Below are 15,630 nucleotides of genomic sequence, written 5' to 3' on the forward strand. Positions count from 1 at the left end.
CTATTCTGCTGTGAAAGCTTGCTAACAAAAACAAAGTTATTGACGACAAGACATATCTATCTCCATATCTTGATCTCTTATCATGAGCACTTCAACTGAAAAGAGATGAAAGCATCGAGATACAAAAACAAACCAGAATTTCAGAATGAGCTAAAAAAGGCAACCAAAACTGAGATTTTGTTAATGAACAAATATAAGGAACAAATCAAGAATGAGAAACCAGATTTTGAGACGACCAAAAATAAGGAAAAAAAAATTTGAGAATGAACAAAAAAGGAACATACGAGTCAGAAAACCTTGTCTTCCATTTTCTTCAAGCAAAAGTGTATACGCTGTCAATATCAGTTTTCTTCCTTATAAACAGTATGTGATGCTATTTTTAGTTCTTTCCCCTTCTTTTTATCTTTATATCTTTCTCTAAATGCAAGAGTGCGTACATTCTATAACAATCTTTTTCTTTACAAACGGAATATGATGGAGTTGTTAGTAATTTTCTCTCTCTTGCTTCTTTAATCTTCACTTTCTTTTATCTTTCCGTCTTTCCCCTCTTCTCTTTCCTTTATCTGAAGGCAAATGCATGTATATTGTTTATACCAATCTCTCTCCTTGCAGACAGAATCTGGTGCAATTCTTATGTCTCTTTTTCTTTTCTTCTTTTCCTTCTCCTCTTTTTCTTCTCTCCTCCACTCTTTAATCTCTTTATTACCTTAAATCTTTCCTTGGCTTCTTATTCTACTCTTTTTTTCTCTCTATCATTTTCAGTTCATGCATTTCTTTCATGTTAGAAAGAAGCCATTTCTCTCGCTGAGAATGGAAGGGGAAAAAACAACTCGGAAGCTAAATACTGAAGAGCACAACAACAACAACAACAAAAGAAAAAACGTACCAAGGGTGGATTCGTTCCCTTCCGTTTTCTTCTTCTGCTCAACAATGATCTATTTTCTTTTTTCTGGTGGCTATGCATCACTTTGCAGAAAGAAACTCCTCCGGGGCGACGAGGATGATGACAATAACAGAAGGATGTTGGTGATGAAGGCATCAAAAAAACAATGATGGATGATGATGGATGATCTCTCTGCATTGCTTGGTGGTGGTGGTGGTGGTGGTGATGATGATGAAGAATCAAATTCTCTCTCTCTCTCTCTCTCTCTCTCTCTCTCTCTCTCTCTCTCTCTCCCCTGTCTCCTGTGTTTTCCTGTACAAATAATAGATTCTCAGGCTGCAGTAGAGAGAGAGAGGGAGAGGGAAATTATTTGAAAAGGGTGTGTGTGTGTGTGTGTGTGTGTGTGTGTGTGTGTGTGTGTGCATGTACACTCTTTTGGTGGAATGGAAATCCAAAGGTGTGTGTGTAGTGTGTGGGTGTGGTGTGGATTCATGTGTCGGGCCCCATGCGGCCGAAAAAGAACCCCCTTCGCAAGCCTTGCGTATTGTTCTTTCTGGCTCTACCCTTTCGGGAAGGTGGGGGGGAGGGGGGTGCCAGTACATACTTGGGTTCACACTCAGAAACAAACGTTTGTAATGCACACTTATATCACATTTATCTCGTCAGGGTTCAGTCTGAGAAACAATGTTTGTAATGCACACATATATCGCATTTATCATGTCAGGTTCCGCCTGAGAAACCATGTCTGTAATGCACACATATATCACATTTGCAATGCACCATGCCAGAAAGTCGCTTTTTCTGCTCTCTTCTGTAAAAAACAAAATATCATAGTGTGTGTTTGTTTGTGCCTATGTCCATGTTTGTGTCTATGACATCGTTGCATTCGTATTAGTAAATTTAGTCATCCCCCAACTATTGTGCTACCCCAGAGTTGGACTTTGAACTTGGCATAGTAAATGGCACACGGGGCCTTACAACAACAAGGTATGGGCCTTGCCCTTCCCCAAGCAGAATGCAAGTCGAATGGAAACTTGACTTGCTTGAAAAGCTTGACGTTGTGGGTCTTGACTTTTTTTATCAGTTTCTGTGTAGAAGCTATACATTAAATTCATATCGCAATCCCCACACATTTCAGAGCAAATTTGGAGTTTTTCTTCTTGTTTCAATTAGCGAGGAAATATTCTCGAGTGTATTATTTCGCGATTTTCCCTAAGGTTGACGACCACTTTGCTAGGGTAACAATATCAAAGTTGCAATCATCCAAACAAAATTTGAACACAACACCATGTTCCAACTACAATTATGCATTAGATATTTGTTTTGAGAATATATTGATGAATCATGAAGTAGCATATATAGGCATGGTTGCTCTAAAGAGGCAAATCTGAAAAATGATATACATCCACTTTCGGGAAATCGTTTCCATGAGTTATCGTTATCTCATATAATTTTGATCATAATAATATTAATAATAATAAGTGAAATGAGTATATGTGCATAAAGCCCACAAATGTACTCTACAAAATAAAAGTAGTGAAAACGACACCATGTCTTTTGTTTCCCATTACCCATAAGTAGATAGTAAAGTTGCTAATATTAAGGCATCAAAGATATCATCACTCTTTGAGGACATATGTGCTTAAGATTACTAAGCAATGAGAGATAGAGGTGATTACATTTAACTATCATATATGACATTTTATGCATTCGATCCTAAAAAATGCATGCCTACCGATTCATTGGCTTACATCGTTAAATTTGGTTGTGAGGATGGCTTTGATATTTGCATTCATTATAAAATTTATCTCATATTTTTCGTTTTTCACTTACCCCCCCCCCCCCCCCCCCCCAATGGTTGAAAATAACAATGTTGCACACGAAATGTGCAATAAAACAAATGTATAACTATTGCTTCTCTAATACAACTTTATCTAAAAATCAAATCTCAAGAATGAAGATTTGTGTATTCTTAGTCTTGAAATATTTTAGCATGCCCCTTTCAATACTGGCAAGTGTCTCATGGGATTTTCTAATATTTCAACAAAAATATCAACGTGAAGGAGCGTGGAAGGAAGTTAAGTTTATATTCTATGCGTTATTGGTATATGCAACTTAGACACCTATTGTCACTAACCAAAACCAAAATGTATATCAAATCAGAAAAGAGATCATATCCCTCCTTCCATTATCAACTCCGCACACTGTAACACAATTTGGGATTCACCTTATTAGGATATCGATAATGAAATTCAACCTCAAGCTTTGGGCATTGACAAAATTTTCATTAGGCTCCCATGTATGTTCATTGTAGGTATAGCCAAACCAAATTACGAGGTGGTATAACTCATTATGCGCAATCTTGATAATCCAAAAGAGTCATGCTTTGATTTTTGGGCCATCGACAAGTTGAACCGGAGGCGGAAGCAAAACAACCCAACTAGCATTGAATCTAGAAGAATATGGTTCTAACAATAAGGCATGTATGATGCCTTCGATCGAATGGCGAGAAAGAGTACTTCTTTGACGCCTTTACCACATACCTTCGACAAGAAGGCATACGAAGGGAGTTTAGTTGCAGACACACACCTCAACAGAACGAAGTAGCCGAATGCAAGAACAGGCACATACTCAAGGTGGCAAGGGAAATGATGAACGAGAAACATCTGCCAAAATCATATTGGGTTGATGCGGCAAATACGGTTGTCTATCTAATGAACCGCCGCACAACATCAGGAGTGCACAATATTACCCCTTGCAAAAAGTTCTATGGCAAGAAACTAGATCTAACCCATGTGAGGATATTTGGTTCAATAGCATATGTACATATTCCCGATGAGAAGCGGTAGAAGCTCGACCCAAACTCGAAGAAATGTATACTCGTAGGATACTCACTCGAGCAAAAGGGGTATAAGTGCTTCAACCCTTCCACCAAGAAGGTACAAATTATTAGGGATGTAGTACTCGACGAATCGACATCCTGTTATACGGACAAATCAACTCCATCCGACATAGTCGAAACCGAGTTCGACATAGATGCAGAGGAGGATCGATCGGGGCCCACATAAGAGGCAAGTCCAATCTCAACCAAGTTGAGTGGACCACAAGAACCTCCAAGCGGCCAAAGCACGTCGTGGCCTAGTCCGAAATAGGACAAAGGAAAGGCCAAAATGCCTGAGTATGAAGACTCAGATGGAAATGAATTGAACCACTCACCAGGCAATGAGCATGGTGGACTGGATGTGCCCATCATGAGGACACCAAGAGAGCCACGTCAATCCACTTGAGAGAAGAACATAGTGTCGATTCGGCTACGACGACTACATGACATATCATTATGCATTCATGATGAAGGTGGTGATAGTCCGAGAACCGGAAACCCTTTTTGAACCCACGAAGGACCCTAGATGGGTTGAAGCGATGAATGAGGAGATGCAAGCACTCTCCAAGAACGAGACATGGGATCTTGTCCCTTCTTCGCACCATCAAAAGGCAATTGGATGCCAGTGGATCTTCAAAGTGAAGCACAACGCTGACTGCACTATCAATCGGTACAAGGCCCAACTTGTGGCGAAGGGCTACGCACAAACATACAATGTCAATTACGAAGAGACCTTTGCCCCAATGACAATGATGACAACAATTCGAACTATGATCGCACTTACAACAACAAAAGGGTGGCACCTCCACCAAATGGACATAAAGAACGCCTTCCTACAAGGCGAATTAGACGAGGAGGTTTACATGGTGCAACCACCTGGATTCATGTCAGGTACGCATCCGACTGATGTCTCAAGTAGGCACCAAGAGCATGGCACTCGAAGATAACCCAATATCTTCATCAAATGGGCTTCAACATGTCCAAGTTCAACAACTCTTTGTTCATTCAGAGCGACTCCAGAGGACAAGTATTTATCATCATTTACGTGGATGACTTGGTCATAGGAGGAGAGGATTTAGTAGACATTGAGCACATCAAGAAGCTCCTATCCAACCGATTTGAAATGAAAGACATGAAGGAGCGTCATTACATTCTAGGAATAGAAGTAATCTGGACTTTGAACGGCATCATGCTTTCTCAAAGGCACTATATCCTCAATCTTCTTTACAAGTTTGGGATGACACAGTGTAAGCCTGCCACTACCCCTCTCAATCGCAACCTAAAGCTAGATGCTGACTCCGGCACAAGAGAGTGTGAGCCGACACTCTATCGACAACTAGTCGGAAGCCTCATCTAACTCACAATTACTCGACCTGACCTGAGTTATCCGGTCGACCTTCTTAGCCAGTTCATGCAAACTCCGCGAGACATCCATCTCGACTGTGTTAAGTGAATGTGAAGGTATTTGAGTGGAACCATGGATTTCGGCATCCTCTACAAATCGGCCACACCGACACAACTCGAAGGGTACAGAAATGTCGATTGGGCCGGTTACAAAGCCGACAAATTATCAACGTCAGGATTCGTCTTCTCCCTCGGCAGCGGAGCCATCTCCTTGAGCAGTAAAAAGCAGTCCACGATCGCACTGTCGAGCACCGAAGCCAAATACAAGGGCGTGGTCATAGTCGCATGTGAAGCCATTTGGCTCAAGAGAATCTTGAAGGATCTGGGCGTTCCCATCAAGGATCTGATTCTCCTCTATTGCGACAATATATGAGCAACATTCACCTAACTTGAAATACAATCTTCTGCGCTCGGACCAAGCACATTGAAGTGCAATATCACTTCATCGGAGAGTGTATTTTGGCCGGGGATGTCGATGTGCAACATATCAACATGAATCTACTAATGTCCGACATCTTCACCAAGGCCTTGGGAGTCAACAAGCTGCGGCAATTCACGACAAACCTGGGTCTTTTGACCGTCAACCAGCCAAGCTTGAGGGGGAGTAAGGAGCATCAAGAGTGAACCGAACCAACCGAAACTAGAGTCGACTCAAAGCCGACCCAAAGATTAGTCTAAACCAACCATCCAACGAGCGGAAGTTGTGTTTGAAGGGGCGTGTTGAGGCAAACTCAACTTCCTGTGTGTGGGAACACACCTTAGGATTCTCAAGTGTGCGAACACCCCACCTCCTTGTATAGTAACTAGTGTGTCATAGAAGTTAATGTTCTATGACACATATTCCTTAGGTAGTTAAGACATAACCTCTTTCCCAAGAGGTAGTACTAGTAAGAGAATTTAGAGAGAAGGTGACTACATAAGCACCTTCTCCTTCTCTTTGTAAGGTGGTTGGCCATTTCTTTGTTTTCTTGATATACAATTTTCTGGTTTTTCTGTAATTGCGAGTTCTCTCTCTCTCTCTCTCTCTCTCTCTCTCTCTCTCTCTCTCTCTCTCTCTCTCTACACACACACACACATAGTTCTTCCACTGCACAGAATCCATCCGATTCTTTACAAAACCAAATGTATGCTAAAATCATGTCTAAAACGTGATGCAACCACATTCACATGCAATATTCATTGCAATAGTGGACTCTTTTAATACCAATGGAGGATATTTCTTTTAAAAAAAGAAGAAGATATTGTTCTAGTGTTTGATTTGTATGTTTAGTTTGATTGTCACTTTGAGGTTGATGACTTGAGGAGACTTTACTAGAAATTATAAGCATATCAACAACTATTTCAAAAAATTTAAGACGATGTTATAAGGGAGGTCGTAATGAAATCCAAAGAGATAGTTTTCCATGAACCATTAGGAATTCACAATGGTAGTAACAAGCCATATGGTTAATGTTGAGGAACCTTTCGTTAACAATGTGAGTCATATTGTGCATGCAATCCTCAACAAAGTTATGAAGTTGGGGCCATTGATAGTTTCAAGTAACAAACTCTAAAGTCTTGCAGACTTGGTGTGTTCAACAATTTGAGTGTCATGGTAATATTGTAAGTCTTCAGGAAGTGTTGTTAGGATTGTATAGAATATTGTTTAAAAAAATAGCTCATCATGTCATTTGAATTTATTAGCAAAGTCAATATAGTGGTTGTCAACTAAGGAAAAAAAATCTGAATACTTTGGAATTGTAAGATGGAATTCCTAGAGTTCACCCCACAAAGAGAAAACTTATTAATATATTTTGTGGTGTCATGACCAATATTCAAGTGAAGTTGGACACATTTGTGTATTCAATTTTTATTTTTTTATTTTCCAAAAAACACTACTTCGCATTAGTTAGCAAATAGAATACAACAGCGTTTACCCGAATCCATAGTGGGATCAACATATATAACTCGGAGGAACAACTCCAAAACTATCAAACAAAAACAACAAAAACTCACACGACCCCTAACTCCAACAAAACTAAAATAAACCCCATTTTACCCCAACTAACTGTTTTATAACAAAGTTATCCGAGTAACATGACTATACTAAACCACTTGTGCTTCAGCTATGCATACATAATTACAACCCATGTACAATATTGGGAGTCCTCAGTGAAACAACCACCTAGGTGCTTGATAATTCCACTTAGGCTTTGACAAAGATTTGACCATCATGGGAGAACCATCCCATTTCGGCAAGAACTTTGACCTTGCCCTTTTTACTTCATCTGATTCCCCTTGAATCGAGTCATACCGTCTGCACAACCAAGCCACAAGCTCAAACCAGATATTTAACATCACCTCCCCGCATGAGAGCCTTTGCTGCTGAAAAACAAACTTACAACATTTGATCCAAATGTGCTAGACGGATAAACACCCCAACATAAGCCAAATCTCATCAAAAAATTCAGAATTTGTGCCAGGTCTCACCCCATCACATTGGAACACACTACCACCCTACACTATAAATCCATGTCCTTGGGGTTTTAATTGTTCCCACAAGCTTTCCCTTTTTAGAGATAGTCCCTGTATGGAGCCCCACACAACGTTCCCATTCACACCACAATCTGCCACAATTCGAAGGCTTCTACTCCAAATGCTAATCGCCTCTGTACAATTCCAAAAACAATGAGAGATTGATTCCAAAGCATGTCCACATAACTTACAGCCAAACTCATCACCACGGGAACTCAACCCCTCCCCTACAGGTACCACCTTGTGGCCAAGAAGCTACTACCATGCCTTTATTTTTTCTGGCATATCCAATGCCCATAGTCTCCTCCAAAACGACTTTAGATCGTCATCTAATATGCCTTTATCCTTCCAACTATTGCGGATCATGACAACACCCACCACTTTGGAGCCAATGATTTGTCTTCCTAACTTAGTATTGTACTTAAAAAACTTTTTCAAGTTGTTTGTACCTAGTGTCTACCACCATACCTCCAATGGATCCCACTCCAAATCATATAAGGGCTTGTTGTCGAAAAGCCATGTTTTACAATCCTAACGAAGTGTCTTAGGGTCTAGGTTCAATTGCCAACTCCTACCCTCCAACACTGCCAACAACCTGCCATCATCTATGAAAGAACTTAATAGGTTACCCCACAAACGCTCCTCATTAGTCGAGCACCTACCACAAATAAGTTGTGCATCAACCTCACTTACAAACCAGCTTGGTCAAGCCGACTCTTCCGCGTTCAACTTACCTAATCCATCAACGACCTTATCTATCAATTGGGTCATCTTCGCTAGTCTTCCAGTAAACTTACAACTAACAACCTGCCCCTCCCGCCTCTTCATGTTGAAGACCTGCCAATAGTATACCGACCTAATCTTGTACCCTAGCATCCTCCCCCAAGGCAAGTACTTTTTCTATTCAAGCATCATACTGTCTTCACTTCTAATCATGAGGGTTCCAAAACAACGGTTGTTGTAGCCGTTCATACAATGTTTTCGGTTGCATTAAGACCAACCCTTCTCTTAAACTTGACCAGACCTTCATTATGGAGCGAACCACCCTATCCTCCGCGCTAGCCGGTTCTTTCAACTTTAGAGTTGGATTGAACAACCATCATGTATTTGCCTGCCAAGTACCACCATTCATGGGACACCAAAGGTTAACTTTGTTCCTAATGAGCACCTTCCACAATTCTGGTCCAGGTTGCAGACTTTGTACCAAAAGCTTACCAAGTAGAGCCTTACTTTGGTGAACTAGATCCGCCAACCCAAGTCCTCCCTGATTCTTCGCCTTAATTAAACATTGTGTATTCAATTATAATTACATGATGCCAACTTCCAAACATGTGATCAAAAGTTCAATGTTTTATCCAATGCAAACAATGGCCTCTACATAGCTAAAAGTTTGACTTTCTCAATGTTCGTATGTACGTATATACAACTTGAAGCATGATGTACAAACTCATGATGATTCATGGAGCTTGTATTATCATAAATAGGCTTCCGTGTAACACCTTCACTTATATCATACGTGTGAGGTTTGAGAGAAGTAAGGAATTGTAATTCTTGCATATCACCTTAAGCTTATGGATACAACTTGAAGCATGATACACAAGCTCGTGAGGCTCTCATGGAGCTTGTATTGTGATAAATTAGCCCCCATAACAACTTCACTTATATTGTATGTGTGAGGTTTGAGAGAAGTAAGGAATCTCAATTTTTGCAAATCACCTTAGGTTTATGTTATATCATTACATTGGAAAGTACATATTCACACATCACAACCTTACCAACATACGTTGCATAACATTGCATATGCAATATGAAATCAAACTTAGAGAAAGTAATTTAAGGTGACAAATTAATAAATCAGGCAATTGAAATCCTTTTTATAAATTAGATGAATGATCTGAAAATGCAATTATAGTAAATACTTGGCAAATCAAATTTAGAAGCTACAATAACGAACAAAAAATTTGTAGAAATTAATGGATATGTTAATTGTTTTGATACAATTACAACAAAATTGAATTAGATAAAGGAAAGTTTTTCAAAGTATTTGCTTAGGCACCCTCATTTTTGTGGACGTCCACTTGCTCTTCCTTGTTTCATGCTTTACCAATTCTCACAATGGGGACGATAATTCTCATGCACTTTAAAATGATTATATGTACATTATCTTTTCACACCTTCTAAGTGCCTATATCCCCATGTATTTGATATGCATGTCTATATGAACAATCATCTCCCTAATGAGCACATGACTTAGGCCAAATCCGTATTTGATCATTGAGATCCATGCAATTGCTTGGTTATTAAAGTAGAGATCCTTCTAATGTTTGATATGATTGAATGAGACCTAGAGGATTAGCTCAATGCATCTAAGAAGCATAAGTTGACAAAACTATAAGTGTAGATGCAAGTATGGAATTAGAGCGAAACTTAACATGTAACCTTAGGACATGTATTGGCAAACAATATGATGGGGGTTGGTGCATGGAAGTGTTCCTGGAAGCGTCTTGTTGTACCCAATTCTATTGCGTCAATGAGTGGTCTTAAGTATTTCAGTAAACATATCAAAAACTCAAATCAAATGGGGTGGACAAGAATCACAAAGAGAAATTTCTTTCGATCCCAAACTTCGATCAATGTTGACAAACCTGGACATTGAACATTTGGTTCTTCCTAAAGCCAAAACGTTCTAGAATTTTTCTAAAATACCCCCACCCCCCTCTAATCCCTCGACACACCCCTGGGTTTTGAAATTTCAACATACTATTCACAATTAATATGGTAAAAAAGGAAAGAGGCATTTCAAGGGTTTATGCGAAACTCGAGCATTGAGTACCACAACTACATGAAGGAAAGACGAAGAGTGGTGGGGAGAGGGGGTATTTTTTTTGTGAATTTCACGAAACATGGCAGAAGCCGAAGAGCATTGAGTAACTTACTATTACTACATGAACGAAACAAGAAGAGTGGTGGGGAGAGGGGTATATTTGTGAATTTCATGAAACGTGGCGGGAGGCGAGAGGGAGAAGGGGGGGTATGTATATTTGTGAATGATTTCATGAAACATGGGAGAGACAGAGGCAGAGGGATATGTTTGTTAATTTATGGAACAATGGCAGAAACAGAAGGGGGAGGGGGAGGGGGGTATGATTTGTGAATTTCATGAAACAGGGCAGAGACATAGAGGGTATGATCTGTGAATTTCATGAAAACTTGGAGGGTATGATTTGTGAATTTCATGAAAACATGGCAGAGACATAGAGGGTATGATCTGTGAATTTCATGAAAACTTGGAGGGTATGATTTGTGAATTTCATGAAAACATGGCAGAGACATAGAGGGTATGATTTGTGAATTTCATGAAAACTTGGCAGAGACATAGAGGATATGTTTTGTGAATTTCATGAAAACCTGGAGGGTATGATTTGTGAATTTCAGAAACATGGCAGAGACAGGGGAGTATTTCCTGTATAAATTTCCTCCCAATCTTCAGAATCAGAAGGTTTCTTCTTCTTCTTCTTCTTCTTCTCTCTAGCTTCTCTGTTTCCTTTTGAAATGGAGGTAAAGAAAGAAGAAACACTAAGGAATAGAACAAATCCGGGAATCCCACATCAGATCAAACAGACAGCTCCCTTTAAAAAAAAGAAAGGAAAAGAAACAGGTATGAATGAAGCCCCAACAACTACATCTCTAATGAAATGCTAATATAAGATCCAAAACGCGCATCATTTTTATTATTTTTATCATTGGTAGAAAAATAAGCCTCCTTTCTGGCCATAATATATACACATTGTTGAGCCAGTTGCAAATTGAATTATTACTATTGATATTTTGCTTCCATAAATTTAATTTCTAGTTTAATACATCTGGATCAAATCTTGGTTGGGCCAATTTGTATATACTCGTCTGGGTTATATAATTTCTGCAGTTTGGGGGGATTAACTGGTGGTTTACATTTCTTATCCTTCTCAAAACTCTCTCGAATACCAAAGGAATATTGAGAATTTTGTTTTTCCCAAACATGGATTATATCACTAGTTTCATTTTGTTTGGAGTAGGGACAAGGATCATTAGTTTCTATGCTCCTGAAAAGTCTCTTGTGCACCAAAGGAATAGGGAGATTTTATTCCCAAACAGATCATATCAGGTGTTTCATTTGGTTTGGGATCGAGAAAATGATCATCTATGTATATATGTAATATATCTGCATGATAAAGTCGTGCGAATAGGAATTCTGATGCTTAAAACTCTGGATAATATAACTTAAAAAGTAATCATATATCTGTCTTTAAAGGTAATTATGTGTATACTTGTAAATCTTATAAGCCATCCTATATACATGCATTCTCAGAGAAAATTTATCTCCACACTGTTCTAATTTCTCCATCATATTATTAGCAAAAGTTTGTGATGTTCCAGTCTTTAAAAGGATTGTTTTTGAATATCCTAAAACATTCAAACCCGAGGAAATTTTACTCGCATTTTGTGATCTATTTTAATTGTACAAGCTCGCTTATATTTGCAACATATATATTGGAAATTTGAGTTTCAAAGTCTTGTTGCTTGATACCCCATACACAATATAAAAGACATAGCTTGTTATTTTATTGGTACTATCACCTTCATGCTATGGTATTTACATTGCATATAGAAATGTAAGTGGTTCTTGTATAATACTTTTACTATGCCATGTCTCTGTATTCTAAGGTATTTAGTTTTGTGTGGATACTTTTACTATGTGAAACCCACTTAGTAGGCTATTATAGTTATATGTAGACCAAAAATAAATTATTATTGTATCTTACTAAATTGGAACTTGGTTTTCAAATGATGCCAACTCTTTCATCTGTATGCAAACCATTCTAAAAGGTCAATATTAGTATGTTCTAATGGTCTATATGAGTCATAATATATAGTGGTATGTATATTTCTTTGGATCTTCTATTCTTTTCATTTGTTTCGGAATGTTGATCATGCTGATGTAGAAGGGAGCAAAATTTTAATGTGATTGAGAGATTATGTGTATTACTAATATGGCAATTTCAATATATTCAGAATTTATGGGATATTTGTGCTGAACTGAACAACATTAACCACTTGCAGAGTCTCGCGGCATTTCTTCTTTTCTTATATCTCTTATTTTGGAACGATTGTTTTCACATATTTGAAATAAATTCTATCACAACACTCGTGCTACGATATACGCCTTATCATATTGATCACAGCTACATATGTACATAATACATACATGCACATGCATACACAAATTTATATACATGTTAGGCGTGTATGGGATGTATAGATACATGTCATGCGGGCTTGCATGAAGAGTTAAATATATTATGCCTGCTAGATTATATTTGTATTGGTGAGTAACTCTCTTGCTAATATATGAGGGGTTACATGAAACAAAGGGGTGTCACTGTGAGGAACCTATGAAACCCTAGGATGAACTGTTGGCTGATCAGAAATGATGGAATTTTAGAAGTTATAGTGATGGAGATTTATTTCGTAAAGAATTGTATCATATATAACACCATAGATGAATACAAATTCATTCCCTCTTGTTGCTTCTCCCCTTCTTGCTTCTCTTATCTCTTGTTATTCTTGGCCTTATTTCACCTCTCTTCATCTTTGAGGATCCAGGCAAACACAAGGTTTTTCAGGATTAAAATGTTTCGTGGTGTGATTTTTCAAAATCTGTGTCCTAATCATTTTTCTACACAAAAAACATATAAGCTGAAGTCCCATCACGAAGTTTAGGTACAACTTAAAGATGTAAATTCATTGTAAGAAAGTTTGTAAAAGATAAGATCCCTTGTTTGAAAGGTTTTGTTTTTTTTTAATTATCAGGAGAGAAGGAAAGGGGGTTTGCAAAGCCCCTATGGAAGTCTCAGTTAAGTAATGATGGGGGCTAACTCGCAAAGCCTGCAGAATGAAGGCTTGCAGAAAAAGCAAGTCACAAGCAAAGGTGGGAGGCAAAAGATTGGGGATGTGTAGCTTCTCAACTCTCATTGAATATACTTCAAAGATAGGTGTAAATCAGATGGAGCTTCTCAACTCTCATTGAATATACTTCAAAGACAGGTGTAAATCAGATGGTTTGTGGGTGAGATGGATAATGATGCACACACAGAGAGTAAAACAAAAGGAACATGCCACCGAAACATTGATCAGTAGTAGTGATGAAACAATTATGCAAGCCTCAAACATTCTTCAAACATAGAGATTCAGTGATGAAACAATTATTCGAGCCTCAAAACTCTGAAATTCTTTGAGCATAGAGATTTAGTGATGAAACAATTATTCAAGGCTCAAACCTCTGAAATTCTTCGAGCATAGAGATTTAGTGATGAAACAATTATGCGAAGCCTCAACCTCTGAAATTCTTCAAGCGTTGAGTTTTTTCAAATGGCTGCGAAAGATGGATCGGCTCAATCGTGATTAAAAAAAGCATCATGGTGTGGGTGTTCCTGTTATCATTGCTTCCAGTGGTAGGTCTTGACCATTCCTGGAGAACACATGGACATAGACATTCATTCGCTTTGTGCTTGCACCATTATCTCCACACGCAAAAAAAAGAAAAGAAAAAGTTCATCCACTCAGATTTCTATATTTTGGAGCTCTCTCCACTCTACTATTACTATAACAATGAATTGATCTCTCTCCTCTTCATTATTTTCTTCTTCTCAAGAGTGTCATTATCCTTCAATCTTCAGAATCAACCTATCAAATCTCTCTCCTTGCTTGATGTGACGCGGCCAAAGACCTCGGCTTTCTTGTCGTCAAGAAAAGGCCTTGCAAAGAGAGACCAATTCTTCTGAGCTTTTTCCTCTTATGAAATGTTTTTTTAATCTTATATGCTCATAGAAATATATTCATGCCACCCACATTGAAGAAGTCTAAGTCATATGAGACTGTTCTGTTTAAAATATTCCAAGACGACCTTGCACAAAGTTTTCTAAAATTGTCAGCATCATATTCCATGGTCCTAAGATGCTTTTTAACTTCTATTCGGTCTCTTACGAAATGTTAAATGCGATTTATCCATCCATTCATCTATCAAATCTCTATATCTTAGCAATCAGTTTGCTTGCAAACTCGGTTGTGTTTGGATAGATGTTCTATGATATATGGTCCTATGCATTTTCATATAGTTCCATGGCTGAAAACAAAGTGCAAGATAAAAAGCCTAGCTATAATGAAGACATTGATTACCCTTGGCTACTTTGTACCCAACAATTGTGTCGACATGTTCATGTTGGTGTATTGACTGCTAAAAGATGCTAAAATTCACTTCATACATGGGTGTTAGGGCAAATTTTCTCTTAATTACCCATCCTTGTTTATGGCTAAGCCAAGTCACTACTTGAGTTGGGATGTCTTTGAGGTCGTTAATTTTCTTGTAAAGCATGAATAAGAGTAAAAGTTGAGAGATATTGAGGAGTTGATAACATGTAGGTTGTGAGCCTTTCACCATAAACTATGTTAATTTAAGCATATCTTTGAGCAAACTTTCGTTAGATTTGTTTTGTATTTTGATGAGATGGCAACTAAAAATTAGGCAATGTTGAACTTAACATTGAGCCTTTTTATTGAAGCCAACTAACGAAAGGCTAATATTACCAATAGCCTCTATTATTTTGTATACTAAAGTAACTCTAGCCTTGATAATTCTGTATTAAACAATTGCATTTGGAAAGCTCTCTAATCACATGCAATCAAGTGACAATACATTGGGTTACTTGGCACATAATAGTTCCCTCATCCATTGCATAAAAATGAGCAACACAAAAAATAGGTTTTACAATGCAATTCTTAATTTCAAAGAGAGTGATATTTCTATCAATTTATTATTAATATTTCAAAGGGTCCTTACTAACTTTGCATGTAATTAGAGGGTAGTACGTTTGGTCAACAAATTTGTCGAAGTTTCATTACCATTTAATGC

At 38.2% G+C, this 15,630-nt stretch overlaps 1 long non-coding RNA gene across 1 annotated transcript; it reads left to right on the forward strand.

The window, feature by feature from the left end:
• Positions 1-11,229: 11,229 nt before the first annotated feature.
• On the forward strand, positions 11,230-14,249 carry LOC147855643 (uncharacterized). Its single transcript, XR_015530847.1, has 3 exons — positions 11,230-11,340; positions 13,533-13,675; positions 13,726-14,249. It is a non-coding gene; the product is annotated as an uncharacterized LOC147855643 (long non-coding RNA).
• Positions 14,250-15,630: the final 1,381 nt, after the last annotated feature.

This window comes from Azolla caroliniana, unplaced genomic scaffold, assembly GCF_043228905.1.
Source record: "Azolla caroliniana isolate FFs.n. ecotype wild unplaced genomic scaffold, voAzoCaro1.0.p SCAF_14, whole genome shotgun sequence".
Lineage (NCBI taxonomy): Eukaryota > Viridiplantae > Streptophyta > Polypodiopsida > Salviniales > Salviniaceae > Azolla > Azolla caroliniana.